Source organism: Austrofundulus limnaeus, unplaced genomic scaffold, assembly GCF_001266775.1.
Source record: "Austrofundulus limnaeus strain Quisiro unplaced genomic scaffold, Austrofundulus_limnaeus-1.0 Scaffold298, whole genome shotgun sequence".
NCBI lineage: Eukaryota > Metazoa > Chordata > Actinopteri > Cyprinodontiformes > Rivulidae > Austrofundulus > Austrofundulus limnaeus.
Window position 1 is genome coordinate 106356 of NW_013952700.1, and position 13841 is coordinate 120196.

The window sequence follows — 13841 nt, forward strand, 5'->3', positions numbered from 1 at the left end:
CTGCCTCCACATGGACAAACAGGTCAGTCACATGCAAAAGAGGGCCATCGCCTAACAATATGCTTGATTAGCTCTGTTTAGTCACATGCAAAATAGGGCCATCATGGTTATCGTTTGGTTATCGATAACCAACACAAAKAGGGGAAAAAAAGACAAAAACAAGGGGACGTTGAGCCCCGCCTGCATTCACTACATACAGATAACACGACACCTAAGAACCACTGCATTCAAACCAATAAATTAGGTGATGAGGCACATGACCATCTATGAACAATAGAGCTAATCAAGCCTATTGTTAGGCGATGGCCCTCTTTGGCCTGTTTGTCCATGTGGAGGCAGTGCTTATAAGGCTGAGTTCACCTGAAACTCATCAGACTGAAGAAGTCTCTTGGAGGAGAGACGAAACGTTTCACTAAAGAAGAACCCATCCAGAGGACCTACTTATTTTGTCTTTTTGGTACTGTATTGAAATGTGATCAGATGTGGTGTTATTCTTTATGACTGACTACAAGCAGACCCACATTCCAGGCAATGTTCTTATTAGAATATTTTTGTGGAACAGCTGAAACCTCYGTTTAAAATATTTTGTGGGAACTTTCTGTCCTGTTTAGCATGTGCAGTGTGTTTTTGTACTTCAAAGATTCATAACCAGCTCAAATTGTGGTTTAGGATTTTTTATTTATTTATTTTTTACTGTAAACTCGGCTCCTGGAAGCCCACCGCAGCACATCAGCAGTTGCATGTTGGCTTGTATCAACAACAGGGGATGCCTGTTTGTTTATGTGTGTTCAGATACAGTTAAGGTCAGAAGTTTCCATCATGGGCAGAAAAGATGCATTGATTTTGGTCATTTAATGATTGATTTGAATTGTTTTTGGTCTGTGGTGGAAGGGTTTTTAAAACAAGAACTGGGGGCATAACTTTAAATTTATTGTAGCTGTTCTCTAATCCTGACTGGTTCAAAAGTATACAAAAACAATTATACACCCCCATAGTTTGGTTAAATGTCTTTTTTTTTCTTTTTTATTGCATCTCAACCTCATACTGTTTTTAATCATCAACAAGCTTCAGACATAACTGTCTGGATATTTGTCCACTCTTCTTAACAGAATTGATACGTTTAAATCGGTTGGTTTCATGGCTTCGAGCTTTTAAACGTAGCCCATAAATTTTCAATCAGATTGAGTTTGGGGGCTTTCGGCAGGTCATTCCAGAAACTCAGTGCCATTTTGTTTTACCTCATCAGAAAACAGTTTTAATCAGGGTTTCTGCAGATCCTTAAAAAGTCTTATTCATCAAACCAAAAATAAGGCCTTATTTAGCCTTAAAATGTCTTAAATCAATCTTTCGGAAGTCTTAAAAATGTTTACACGTTGTACATAGGATGATTGTAATTCATTTCAAATATTAAAATAATTGGTAAAAATTATTTTTTAAACATTCCCGTGCAGACATTCCCCTTTGACCTCACTTCCAGTTATTTCACATGCAACTTTCTCAACAACTGTCCATCTGAGCAAAATGAAATTTGTTTTGTAATATGTTAATGCTGTCTTTCCAAAAATGCATTCACTTTTCTTAGAAAAAAATTGATGTCACAGGCACTTTAAGTTTAAAACTGACTGCTAAGAATGATATGATATGGATAAAAACAATTGGTCTTTTAGCAATATTTGAATACTTCAACCAAAAATACTTTGGTTTATGAGTTTCTGCCAGTTTGTATTTTTTTGTCATTTGTGTTTATTTTGAAATTGGTCTTAAATTTAACTTCACTTGGCATTAAAAAGTCTTAAATTTAACTTGCCTTAAACTGTAGGAACCCTGTTAATGTTCCCAACGTTCCCAAGGCTTTCCAAAAGTTTTCCCCAGAGTTTGAAGTAGAGGAGTTTGGAAGTAGACCTCCTTCATTATTCTGCCCACTTTGTGCAGTACACCAGTACTACAGCACGATGCTACCAGTACTGTACATAACAGGTAATACAGTATTCTTGTATTCCAAGACATTTAACCATGAAATGTTCAGTTTAAGATGTTTACAAGATGTTCAGCCCTTAAACATTTGTTCTTATAATTTATAATTTATTTAATTTCATTTATCTTGARATTTTTATGTTAAAATTTCAGGACATAGAATCAATTTAAACCGATGCGCGAATAAATGAAAATCAACAGTTATTTATACTTTTAGCAGCTCATTTTATTCCACAGCTGACCTGCTAAAAATGACAGATTTTCTTTTCTGGATCTCTGACAGACGGACTTCAATCTCTGAACTCGTAAAGTTCTTCTTTTTAGTTTTCGCTGTCATTTTTTCATGAATGGACACTTCCTTGTATCTGAGGCAGGAAACATAGCCTTATATGGTGTTTTTTTGGTGGTAATTATGCTAATCTCCTCTCGCGTGCACGAGCAGCTGGATACGAACAGGTGGAATTTACGCAGCTCATTTACACACTTTTCCTGAAGATAGAAGTGTTTGTTGAATCTGACGTGACATGTTCGTACGAACCCTTTGTACGAACAAAAGTAAGAGAAATTTAGTATAAGGATACGAACATGTTCTTGCATGAGGCCCAATGTGTACTTTGTATACACACATGGTGGCCATGTTTTCTCCATCTGAGGCACAAGTTCGAGCGGTCGACTGATCCATTTTTAGCAAGTTGGTTCCTTCCCAATTATTTTCAAACTGCAGCTTTTCCACCGCATTTGAAACTAGAACCATTTGATGTCTTTCAGAAGCATTTGCATAATGCCATATTTACCCCCTTCAGATTTTATTTACTCACTTCAAATTATTTTATGGCGGCAGCTCATCGTAGGGACACTGATTTGCGTTGAGTGTTACCTTTGACTTCTCACCATGGAGTTTTCCTCAATGAAAAGTTGAATCTCCTAATGTGAGTTTTGTTAGAAAGGGGGGTGTTGAAAGATGAGGTTTGTGTAGCCACAGCGGGTACCTGGTGTGCACACATTAAACTCTGGGTGGGCCGATGGAAGCAGAACTGGATTGCGTTGCCTGCATTTATATGCATCCACAGGCTTCTGTGGTTTCTCCCCTCCCTGCTCTCCTGCTTTCTTTTTTTTTCTCTAGCAGCTTTTCCTTCACTCCATTAACGCTCGCTCTGTCTTTGTTTAGCCCTCTCGCCGTCCGTCCCTCCTTCCCCCGACTCTTGTTCCACACCAGAATGAAAGCAGATGTTGCATCGGATGAATGTGTCGAAACTCTTTTCTGATTTACTGAACGGGGTTCCTGTTGTTCATCGATGACAGCGTTGAATTACAGATCCTGGGTCTGTTCCAAAACTGTACCTCCAGCTCCCCTGTTAACTTATACAAAGCTAATAAATCGGTGTCAGGTGGGGGGATTAAACTGTAGAAAAGGGATATACAGTACCTGTTCCAGCTGTGCAGTGTTGACCTGAACTGAACACAAATTACTAAATTTTAAAGGGTTTTATGTTTAAATATATTATATACACATATGAAAACCAATACCTTGTATTATAGCAGTCCTAATAATCTGAGGGAAGACTGAGTCAAATATCAGTTTGATCTGCCTTGGAGCTGCCATCTGCCAGATTAGTCAAGGGATTATGAAAGTGATCACAGCTTTGTCGCGTCTCTTTCACACCCAGAGTGACAAGTTTTAACATTAGGGAGCCCTTTAATATGTGTTTCATAACGGGAGAGTTTTGTGCCCCTGCTCTCAGCTTCACCAAACAATAATCCATTGAACAAGATTAGCCTATGCTTGGTTTACTAATGTTTCTATTTTAGAACCATCAAAAGGACCTTGAGCCATGTATGAAATAACCTAAATCCCTGGAAAGGTCCGAGCACAGCTCAGCAGTTCTGCTTAATGCCCCCCCACCCCACATTTATATATATATTTTCCTTTTCTGGATATCTGTTAAAACTATTATTGTGATCTAATGTATCACAGCCGTTTTTTTATGTAGGCAGTGTTATTTGAGAGCAGATGGAGACAGGGAATCCTTGGGATGTCTGTAGCTGTTTGGCTCTCAGCTCTACAGATTTAAAGATTTTAGGTGAAACCCTTTAAAACCAGCGTCGATTGGAAGTGGTTAAAGCTCATTTCCACATTGCTGTGTAAGTCGTAAACCCTCGTTTTAGGTGGAGCTTTTAGTTGCTAAACGTTGGTATTTATCACCTCATTATTGATCAATGAGAATTAGTTTTTAGAATACAATAATATTTTACTGCAGTCAAGTAAAGCCCGAACAATGCAATGAGTAGATAAAAAAATAGTTTGAACATTTTGAAGGTTTGTTATAAAAGTTATAAATAATTCTTAAATTTTGCGAGTAGTTCTTTATTTTTTAGGTCGTGAAAAGGGTCAAATGAAACCCATCTCCAAAGTGGGTTTCTGCTGTGAAATGTCTCCAGACTTTATATTTTAATAGTATGAGAGATGGTAATTAAATTATAATACAGCATTTTATTTGACATCGCAGTTATTTTGTCAGAAATCTTTTTAAACCCTAGATAGCTTGCATGTACTACATGTTGCTGCTGCCACTATTTAAATTCAAATAACCATAAAGGTTTTTGTAATTAGCCTTGTATTGGAAATTGACAGCGGTGTAAATGTCTAAATAGCATTCACAATAAGGTAGTGTGGCATTAATTATTATTCTTTTTATTTTATTGCACGTGTACTGAACAGATGAGGTGTTTTAAACTTTTATAATGTAGAACTAAATGAGAGACTCTGCTGTCTAACCCACAACTTTAAAAATGGATAAATCAAGAAGCCATGCCACAGCAACAGAGCATGGGGAATACAGATAGACCTGAGTTTAAGGACCTTTGTGCTGTCTACTGGGTGCACAAAATTGTCGAGTCACTTTCCACAAGTTCATTCACTGTCTTTATTAGTTTTCTTTGACTTTCTTTATCATTTTTACTGGAACAGTTGTAATGTTGGCTGTGTTTTCTCACAGCCTTGGCTAGCAGATCCTCAGGAGACGCTGCTCAAATCAGGTCATTGCAGCCACTTCACATGAATGAACACAAAGTTCTGACCATTCGCACAATGCTCATCGCTAGTGCTGGGCGGTATACCCTTTTGCACCGAATACCGGTTTTTATTTTTGTTATGATATGAATATTCTGAATACCGGACATACCGGTTTAAATAGCCTGAACATGTGTGGAATGTTTTGTCGCGGCCGCCAGTGAACTGTTTCCCAGGGGACACTTTTCCTCGTAGCACCGCTATGTGCGTTAGCATGCTAATGTTATTGTTGGAGCAGCTTGTTGCAGTAGTGGGTGACTATTCCGCTGCTTATATTGACTGATGTTAAAAAAAAAACATCCCGTATTCGCCATCGCTGAATGTAGTAAACACCTCTTTGGTGACGTGCACAGTTAGATTTAACACGGTTAGTTAATATGGAGACGTTATGCTGATGGAGACTTAACGTGGCTCTATTGTGAAAAGCCTGCAGGAAGTAGTTTGTAGTGGAGTTAGAATTGACTGGTGTGCAAGGTGAGTCGTGCTGATAAGCTTTAATAAATAACATAAAACAATAAACCCGATCTTAATCTTTTCTYAACCCTCCTCCTTCACGACTGGACCAAAATGCGTAATTACTGTCTCCAACCACCARTCAGAGAAGAACAGACACAGAGGAGGGAAACAGCAACACAGACAGAGGTATAGTAAAAGAAAAAAGTTAATAAGCAGTGTTCAGCTGAGCTGTGATGAAAAGAAAAGTACTGTCAAATACCATCAAACCGGTGTAAATGTTGAAAATACCGTGATATAAAATTTGGGTCATACCACTGAGCTCTACTCATCGCATACCCCGGTGACAACTAGTTCTGACTAGGGGCAATGCAGAAGAGTACAGTACATGTCAGCGGGTAGTGAGTTAAAAACTGCACAGTTTTCCTCACAGAGCGAAACTCAAGAATGAGGCTTCTCAGTAAAAAACAGGCTTTAGTCAGCTACAGTGATAGTGGATAAAAAATAGTCTATCAAGCAAGAGTTTTATGTTCGTATTGTTCAACAGCTATGGTGTGTGTAGCAGGCTCCCCATCAAACTTACTTACGGTACTTGAAACATGACTCAAACGTAAATGTAACCAGCCCAAAATAATTAAACGGATATATAAACCCTGCTACATTTTTAGTGTTCCATTTAGACTAGGCGAAATTCATAACAAACGTCATTGGGGGAATGGGGGTTATAGCAGCAGATATGGGAACAAACTATCAAAAAATATACTTTCAAAACATTACACCCCTATTTTATTCTACAAACCACTTCAAAAATGCTAAGCTATTCATTTAAGTACACAACTCAGCTTCAGTTTGCTCACTGATGGTAGTTTAAGATGAGAGCTAAGTAAGTATAAAACAAAAAGAAAAAAATAGTATAGGTCTTCTGGACGGGTTCTTCTCTAATGAAACGTTTCGTCTCTCCTCCAAGAGACTTCTTCAGTCTGAGAGTTTCAGGCAAAATTCAGGCTTTTAAGCACTGCCTCCATGTGACTGATATTCACATCACATGGCTATCGTTGACACCTAATTAACACTTATTGTTAACAGGGGGTGGAGTGATACTGGCAATAGCAGCACTGTAGGAGGGGGACAACTGAAAACGGAGGCCTCCACCTCTGTTTAATGATGGACGGTCTTTCTTCACAAACATGGATTCTTTTACTCCTCTCTCAAACCAACGTTCCTCTCTATCAAGAATGAGAACATCCTCATCTCTGAAAGAGTGACCGCTGGCCTGTAAATGAGTGAAAACTGCAGAGTTCTGGCCATTAGATGTAGCTCGTCTGTGTTGGGACATTCTTTTGAAAAGTGGCTGCAACACAGACGAGCTATGTCTAATGGCCAGAACTCTGCAGTTTTCACTCATTTACAGGCCAGCGGTCACTCTTTCAGAGATGAGGATGTTCTCATTCTTGATAGAGAGGAACGTTGGTTTGAGAGAGGAGTAAAAGAAGCCATTTTTGTGAAGAAAGACCGTCCATCATTAAACAGAGGTGGAGGCCTCCGTTTTCAGCTGTCCCCCTCCTACAGCGCGGCTATTGCCAGTATCACTCCACCCCCTGTTAACAATAAGTGTTAGTTAGGTGTCAACGATAGCCATGTGATGTGAGTATCAGTCACATGGAGGCAGTGCTTAAAAGCCTGAATTTTGCCTGAAACTCTCAGACTGAAGAAGTCTCTTGGAGGAGAGACGAAACGTTTCATTAGAGAAGAACCCGTCCAGAAGACCTATACTATTTTTTTTTTTTTGATTTTTTACCTGGATTACTGAGATGCATCAGGACATAATTATAAACACATTGTGTGGAACCTCAGGGCGCCTGAAGTTCAGTCAACCTGCTTCTACCTGCATCTACAACCCTTCCAGAGTCGCCATGGAGCTCACTGACACTCAGGCATCCAGGGTCACTGCGAGTATTTAACCTTTCCCATTCAAACTCTGCTCTCCCGGAGCTAAATGTTTATGTCCCATTCACCAGAGCCTCTTGCAACAGCTCCTGTTGTTTATGGCAACCACAAGTTTGCTTTAGATTCATGCCCTGTCAGACTGCAGAAATTCTTGTCTCTTACTCCCTCATGACACCACGGCAAAAAAGGTCAGCTTAATGATCTTTAGCTTAAATTCTGTTGCTTCTGTTTGCTGTAGGTGCTTTAGGTGCAATAATAAAAAACAGTTTGTGTAAATTTGTAGTGATTCAGTGATTTCTAATGGTTTGGATCTGATTGTGTCATCCATGTAAAATCAATTAATTTTTCTCTGATCGTCTATGTTGTTTCTTTTATGGAATAAGAACTAAGTTTGTATCAAAATCTACTCCAACCAAACTTTTACCTTTTTTGTATTGTTTCTATTTACTATATAATATACTTAGTTTATTGTCCATGTTCTGAAAGCCAGCACAAATGGGAGGACTGCATCTGAAGAAAGAGTTGTCTGCATTTATGTGTATGTTTTGTGGCTCGGGGGCCATGTGTAAGGGCTCTGTGAGGGATAAGAGGAGATTTACAGACATCCTGCAGGTCTCCTCCTCGTATCCTCTCTACTGTAGGAGTATGTACAGCTGAGAGGTTAGCCAGGGATACATGTGACAGCATCCTTGTTACAAAACTAAGTTATATACGTACATATAAATTCATTTATCGGATTGAATTGGTTTGCTGCTTTATAATATGAGGTTTACTGTTTGTATTATTTAATACATAGCCTTTCTATTTAACCAGACACATCTCACTGAGATTACATATCTTTTTTTCAATGGAGACCTGGGCCTGAAGCTGTATGAGGAAACCAGAGTAGCCATAACAAACACAAGGAGAAATGCAAACTTAACCAAAGACCACATGGTTCATTGCTAGATTTTTACAAGCTGATCTGAATGTCTTTAKTTGGAATTAGGTAGCAGCCAGTTGCTGCTGATTAAACTCTTGATTACCTGACCATTATCAGTGTTAGGACATCTATAAAAGCAAAAGTGTCTGGTAGTTTGCTTCCCTGGAGCATAAAGATGTGAGTTAACACCAGGGATGGGAAATCATCCCTTTTTTTAGATCATATGATCATGGTCACTGGCTATCGTCGATAGACGATCCAATCGGCTGATAAGGCATGCGCAGTTACGTTGTTTAAAAAAAAGGAAAAAAAGCAAGCAAAAATTCGGTGGTTATTCGGCGTTCGTGTTCGCATATACCTTTCATAGTTCCTGAGACCCCCGCACCAAGCTTCTGGGAAACCCCCTCCCCGCTGCTGCATACGTCACTACAGGGGATTTCTACCCAGTGGGGATCCAATGCGGAAAAAAAAAAGTCCGACACTCGTCACTCAACGTTGTTTATCAACAAACTGGTCCAGGATTAAGCTCAAAAGTTTTTTATCAGTCAGATTTAACTGTGAAAATAGTCTATTTTATCTCCTTTTATGAGGTTTTGGCCGTTCGACTATCTTTATAAATCGCTGCTTCCTGGTAGTCGGCTCTGGAACGAGTCACTTTTTTTCCCTCTTTTTTTTWAAGCGAGTGGTTGAAGCAAACACAGCATCTGAGCGCTTTTAGCACAAACAAACACTCCCACAAACCTCTGACCAATCACACCATATACTGTAGTTCATATGTGTTCTTATGTGGAGGGGGGTGAAAAGTTCGACCCACACACAGGAGCCCAGAGTGACGGGGATGAGCAGGGTTGAGGGAGTGCGCTCCGGTCCGGTTCAGAACTGGTTAAAGTTATTTGTTCAAATGTATGATTGTCATGGATTATTGGTTTTGTAACTAAATGTTATAATATAGCACTATTTGGGTCGTTTGTGGCGCACCAAAGCAAGAAAATGACGAGGAGAGACGTGAAGAGGAGCTGCGCATGTTGACTCCGAGAAAAAAAAAAAGAGATGCAGCACTATTTTATTCCCTCATTTGCACAGATCACAAAGATTATGATTAAAACATTTTCATTTACAGATAAGGGCGCATTTTAAATTTATTTTACATCCCTGGCACAGCATTTAATTAATTAATGAAGATCGCCCTTAAAAAAAATCGCATTCCAACCCTTCAATCACAGATAGACAATTGAATCATAAATCACACCGTCCCTAGTTAACACAATGACAATGAAGAAAAACATGCCCATTAATCTGGGAAGGGTTAAATGAGTATTTCTGAACATTTTGAGTCCAAATACAGAGAGATTCTTCCATCCATCCATCCATCCATCCATCCATCCATCCATCCATCCATCCATCCATCCATCCTCCATCCTTCCCTTCTTTCCTTCCTTCCTACTCTGTTTCAGTCAGGGTTTGGGTGACCAGTGGGCAGTATTGAAGTTCACCCTGAACAGGATAGTACAAAAAACTGCTTTTACATATATAAGAAAAATTTGAAACCATTGTCAGACTTCCTTTTCAGATTCTAAAGGCTTCAGTTGTTCATGGAGCGCTACGTCGATAATGTTAGGTCCACACTACTTATCCTGTTACCACAATCTCTGCTGGCTCTAGTTCTAAAACAACGATTAGCCGGGGGGAAACACTGCAGGTGTTCTTTGGACAGATGAGATATTTACCCATAATGCACAGTGCCATACCAAACACATCAGATCATCACACCTGTCTCATACCAAATGTGAAGCACGGTGGTGGAAGGCTGATGATATGGGCTTGTTTTGCAGCACCTGTGCTCATTCATTGAATTAGTTATAATTTTAAATGGAATAATTTAGACTAACAATATAAATTGTCCGTCCGGCCGGCTTATCCGGGTTTGGGTCACGGGGCAGCAGCAGAGAGACCCAGACATCCCTCTCCCCAGCGACACCTTCCAGCTCGTCCTGGAGGACTCCGAGACGTTCCCAGGCCAGAGGGGATACGTAAACCCTCCAGCGACTCCTGGATTTTCTCAAAGTGCCAGACTTATTTTGAAAACATTTTAAAATGCTTATTTCAGAACCGCAACTGAGACCACTTGCGACCGCGCGCGCGGGGGGGTGGGGGTACAGTGCGCTATGGTGTGGCTTCTGAATAAATGAAAATGATTTAACACAGTTGTTTATACTTTTAGCAGCTCATTTTATTCCACAGCTGACCTGCTAAAAATGACAGATTTTCTTTTCTGGATCTCTGACAGACGGACTTCAATCTCTGAACTCGTAAAGTTCTTCTTTTTAGTTTTCGCTGTCATTTTCATGAATGGACACTTYCTTGTATCTGAGGCAGGAAACATAGCCTTATATGGTGTTTTTGGGGTGGTAATTATGCTAATCTCCTCTCGCGTGCACGAGCAGCTGGATACGAACAGGTGGAATTTACGCAACTCATTTACACACTTTTCCTGAAGATAGAAGAGTTTGTTGAATCTGACGTGACATGTTCGTACGAACACTTTGTACAACAAAAGAATGAGAAATTTAGGATAAAAATATGAACATGTTCTTGCATGAGGCCCAATGATCCCAAACAGAGCAGTAAATGTTCAACAGAACCTAGTCAGTTTTAGGGATCTTGTGAGTGAGTACTCATTAAAAACCTTAAAATTTAGGGGGTTTACATTGAGTGAGGATAAATGCAAATTATGAAATTCTCCAGAATTTTTTTGTCGTCTGTGTTGCTTGGAGAAACTTGGCTGCTGTACGGTGTAACAAATCATTCACACGGTTCATCAGATACTGATGGGGCATGCAGAGGAGCACAGGTGAGCTGTGGTTACTGCAACTTCATGAGGTGCAGTCAACTGTTGCAGACGTTAGGATGTAGGAGTGGAAAGCAGACGAAGGCAAAAGGACCAGTTGAAGGAAGATTAATCCTGGTCATTCTTTCTTTCCTTTTTTTGTATTCTACTTCCTGTTTTACATGGAAACCATTTTCTGTGGTTTTTTTTTTTAGTTTTATTTTTCTTTTTCTTCCTCATACTCATTTTAGTTCTCTGACTGCACACCTCCTGCAGCTCCTTCTCTCAGTTAGAAGCAGACCTCGTAAAGATAGCCAGCTCAGATCAAACACTTGTGCTGTCCCATAAAGCAGGATCAAAGCCTGATGGGAGCACAGCCGTGTCATAACTTCTCACAAGCCAAGGGAGCAGATAGCCCTGCCTCAGCTGGATAAATAGTGCTTACTTCTGCCGCCTGGCTAAAATTATCATAGCACTTTGAAAAAGATAAAGTATTACATGTGTTCAAACTGTAAGGAGAACTTTTCAGGTTTACAGGAATTTATTATCTTTCATCTGATTAAAGGGTCTTTTCTCAGTAGGCTACGTAAATAAGTACAGTAAATGTGTTTTGTCAAATCAGATTTAGTGAGCTTAAAAACTATCCCCATTACATTATATATATATATAGATAAATGAGCTAAAGCCATCTGATTTGTAGAAAAAAGTGTTTGAAAAAAAAAGCATTTTTACTGTGTTTAAGTGCCACCAGTGGTGGGTACCAACCCGTTAAGGCGCAAATCCACTAATTGCGGACCTAAATATTTTATTTGCGCTTTAGTGGTCTTACTAATTTTTAGAGTTCATAAGTGGATTTGCGCTTTCTAAAATTAAAATGCAGTACCGCTAATAACTAATTATCTACCAGACATCATTATCTTAAACAGCGGAAGGTATGGCTGTCAATGAATCACAACACACGTGATCTGTCCAACAGCACCCCTCCCAAATAAACACACTTATTGTGAAGTCATACTCCTTGCGGACAGTTGCTTTCGGCCACGGTACTCATTTCCCACAATGCTTTGTGTCTGTTTACGAAGCAGGAAGGCAATAGCAAAAATGGTTAACGTTTGTAATCCATACTAACATTTTGTATGTATTGATTTATTTTACTTTACAATCAGATCTCCTTTTTTTAAAACAAAGTTTAAACGCTGGAGCTCAAAAGCAATCGGCCAACAGTGTTAGAGAGACTCAGAAATGATTTAAAGATGTTATGCTAGTGAAGACTGACATCTAGTGGTCAACTGGAGCAACTACATGGAAAACATCCTGATGCATCTCAGTAATCCAGGTAGAAAAAATAAGTAGGTCCTCTGGATGGGTTCTTCTTTAGTGAAACGTTTCGTCTCTCCTCCAAGAGACTTCTTCAGTTTGATGAGTTTCAGGTGAACTGGAAAACTTTAAAATCCAATGGAAACATGGGAAACTTTAAAATTCAAGCTCTTATTTTGAAGGGAAGATACTAGTTTCCTGTTCTCTGTGCTTTTGTTTCCCATCACAAATCAAAACCGTCATGTACCCAGAATGCATCGTTTCAGTTTTCCAATAAACGGTTTTAAAATTACTTTATTGATGCTTCTTTAATGAAAAATCTACAACAATCAGACATTGCATGATCAGACACTGCTTTCAACGAATCAGATGAACTCCAGGGCCATTTTATCCAATCAGAGCAGAGCAGGGTGGGACTTTCAGTCAGAGCAGTTTTCAGCAGAGACAGAGGAAGCAGTGGCTGCATCAGTCCTGACATCTCCTCCTGTACTTTGCTCCTGAACTACCAGAGACTTTGGTCTCTAAAACCTAACTTATTATTAAATATATGTTCAGAGCGTTGCTATAGAACAGATCTGCCCAGCTTTGCCTCAGTGACTAAACTCTCCACCTGAGAGATGGGAACGGGCCTCAGCACACTCAGGCTGTGAGTCTTTCTGTGAGACTCACTGTTCGAGTTCCTCTAAACCACATTACCTCTAACAGAAGAACATTTGTTTGCCCCATATCAAAGCAAAGATGAGTCTCTGTTTAACGTCACCCCCCCCTCCAAAAAATTTAAATAAAAACTTGCCATGTTCTCTAGATGAATGAGTTTTAAATGTTATTTTAATTTATTAGAAAGATCCACAAATTTCATTCTTCACAATTTTATGAAAACAACAATGGGCCTCATGCAAGAACATGTTCGTATTCTTATCCTAAATTTCTCTTACTTTTGTTCGTACGAAGGCTTCGTACGAACATGTCACGTAAGATTCAACAAACTCTTCTATCTTCAGGAAAAGTGTGTAAATGAGCTGCGTAAATTCTACCTGTTCGTATCCAGCTGCTCGTGCACGCGAGAGATTAGCATAATTACCACCCCAAATACACCATATAAGGCTATGTTTCCTGCCTCAGATACAAGGAAGTGTCCATTCATGAAAATGACAGCGAAAACTAAAAAGAACTTTACGAGTTCAGAGATTGAAGTCCGTCTGTCAGAGATCCAGAAAAGAAAATCTGTCATTTTTAGCAGGTCAGCTGGGGGATAAAAAAAAGAGCTGCTAAAAGTATAAACAACTGTGTTAAATCATTTTCATTTCTTCAGAAGCCGCAGCGCTGCACAC

At 39.4% G+C, this 13841-nt stretch overlaps 1 protein-coding gene across 2 annotated transcripts in view; it reads left to right on the top strand.

The window, feature by feature from the left end:
* The window catches only part of disp1 (dispatched homolog 1 (Drosophila)), a gene marked incomplete in the record, with an annotated part of 158745 nt that overhangs the window by 104232 nt on the left and 40672 nt on the right, over nucleotides 1-13841 (top strand).